Below are 2,929 nucleotides of genomic sequence, written 5' to 3' on the forward strand. Positions count from 1 at the left end.
GGAAAGAGCAAAACAATCCAACTGCTACTTCTTTTTCTGAATACTTGGGAAGCACTCAAATTTTCAGTAAAGGGACCAAAATAACTGTCAAAAAGATGCAGAGAGAAAACTTACCACTATAGCTTTGTGGTATTAGTGTCTTGGCTCAGACATTTTCCCTGCCCTTTGACACTTTATAACATGTCTTAAAATAACCAAATACTAATAAATATAACAGTACAGCAACAAAAAAAAAGTTTGTCCTTTATCTCCAATTCCAATGCCACTGATTAACCCAGTCTCAAAAAAATAATGCAGAGTTGTATCACTCTTAATGTTTAGTTCTATCTGGTCCTAATATGTTTCATATTTTTAATAATGACTTTTTAGTCCAAAATACATAAATTTCAAAATAAATAAATGAATGTCTTGATATATTGCTTATATTTACCAGTCATGAACACATCAACAGATGCGTCATATGATTTGTAAAGTATTCATTACTATTCCACAAAAATACATTTCTGTGCATATACTACTCTTTAAAATGTTAGTACAAAAATTAAGTTATTCAAACCTGAAACAGTGCTGGATCTGTAGAATTCAGTAAAACATCAGTCCAGCCCTGGCTTAGAGAAACAATGCTAAGATTAATAGTGTCAAAATGTGTATGTCCTTCATCTACTGAAAGGTATACTTTGTCTTTCTATGGCTCGATAAATGCATGTCTATAACCGTACCACCACACTACAAACAGCTTGCCACATGTTTTATTGTTTCATGAACCACACAAAGAAATACACAACAAAGAAAAAATTCTGAACATTTACCGTTGTTTTTCTTTCTCTTCTTTCTTTCATCTGGAATCCATCCTGCCTGTAATGCAGGATAGACTTGCCTTTTGGTGGCTTTCATAGTGTACAAGAAGCTCGTGGTCAAACAGCTGATAAGGGATGAGAAAAGCTGAAAGGTGATTTTCCAAACCAAGTCAAAGCACATCATCTGGCTTGTTTTAGACCAAAGTACCATACGTCTTTAAAAGTCATTACACATGACGAAAAGATGAAAGTATGAAAGTCAGGTTTTAGGCAGCTGTGCTGGGAATTACAGGTGTTTGCTCAATACTTTTGTATGAATATGCTAAAAACCTACATGCAGTCTGAAAACTTCTATAAGGCAGAGTAATACGTTAATTTAAAATTTATACAATGCAAATATTAGAAAAAGGAAGGTGAAGAGCAAGGGAAAGGTATCAGTAAAGTTTAAGATCCTACAAACAGACTAGGCTGTATAAGCCCTTCAGTCTTAAAGGGCAACTTTATTTTAAATCAAAGGGCTGAATGTTCTATGCTTGGTTTTTTTAAACTTCAGGAAGACAAAGCATAGATAGCCCAAGAAATTTCAAGTTAAAAACTCCATTTTAAATTATAACAAATATGTCTAAGAATTTACGAGTCTCAGTATTCGCCAGTGTCTCCTACTGTTGTGTAATTTCTGTCCAGGTAATTTGCCTAAATTTTATTTTAAAACAGAATACTACAATGATAAACAAACCATTTTTAGGTCCGGTTAAGACTAGTTTCAAATATTCAGAAAGTAACTTCTATGAATTTGCCTGTGCAAGACTGATATATGCGACCATCAGTTTTACCAACACAGTAGCTACAATTATATTAACGCATCTAGGATTCCAAGTTCATGCAGAGCTATTTACCATTATGTTATTTTAATGCTCAATTCCAATACTGTCAAGCAACATAAAAATGAAATAATGCAATAACAAGTATTTTATTCATTATTATTGCTGAATAAATAGGCACAAGAATCTGGGGAGTCAAATTCAGTGTGTATTTAATCTGTACCTCTGCATCCACACACTTTATTTGCCTTTCGTCTACGAGTAAATATTCTCAGGACATAACCAATGTTACACTTTTAAGTCAGTAATTTTACAGATTTATGTAAGCTTGGTGTCTGCCTAGAGCTATCTAGTCATATCTCAGATGTAAAAGAAATTAATTAGAAAAAAAAAAAACTCAAAAGAATTCAATAGCATCTAAAGGCTACAGCCTGAAGTGAGACAGAATACATGCACAAAAAAATCTAGCCGCTACATGCCCTCTGAAACAGCCTACTGACCTACACATATTGTAAGTCAACATCCTACGTCACCCTGTGTATATATGTATTTTTGGGAGCTGAGGAATTTGTGCACTAATAGAAAATGACAGTTGAAAGGAAGAATCTATCAGACTGTGTTTGCATGATGATTTGTATCTTTATGCACTACAGTTCAAATAAATTTCACTGTTTATTAGGAATGCAAAACCAAACACACTAGCTCCTACAAAAGCCAGCATTTAAATAAATGAAAGGTTCTTAAAACAAATGTAGCTGTAGTGTATCAAGCATAACATTTGCATCAATCTCCAAACTGTTTATTTTTGGCACGTCAAATGTGGTTTGGACACGATGGATGAATTTAATTTTGGAGCAAGGCCAAGTGATTTAGCATGCATGTACCATTTTGATGAAGCTTGGAGTAGCTAGGAACTGCTCTGGTTTCTTCCCTTTCCTGATAGGTGGAATCCAGATATATCCTGTTGATTATTTTAACTGAGTACTTAACTTAATCTTGCCAATTAGTCATTGACTAATGGTGCTGGAACCAATCATCAGTGCTGGAACCAACTACATTCTAGCAACTTAAAGTGGCATCCTGCAACTATTTATTTGCTATATTTTCACATGCAAAATTATTCATATGCATTTAGACTTCATGTCTAAATCAGCAGATATAATCTATAATTATTAGAGCAGTAGTATCTGACATAGATACATAGTACAGATTGTACTTAATCATAAAACTTATGGTGGGAAGATGACTTTATGCCAAAAATACAAATTTTACTGAAGGTAACTACATTGCTGAGAGGTTATCGGGCTGTAT

Source organism: Egretta garzetta, unplaced genomic scaffold (genome assembly GCF_000687185.1).
Source record: "Egretta garzetta isolate BGI_Z169 unplaced genomic scaffold, ASM68718v1 scaffold55, whole genome shotgun sequence".
Taxonomy (NCBI): domain Eukaryota; kingdom Metazoa; phylum Chordata; class Aves; order Pelecaniformes; family Ardeidae; genus Egretta; species Egretta garzetta.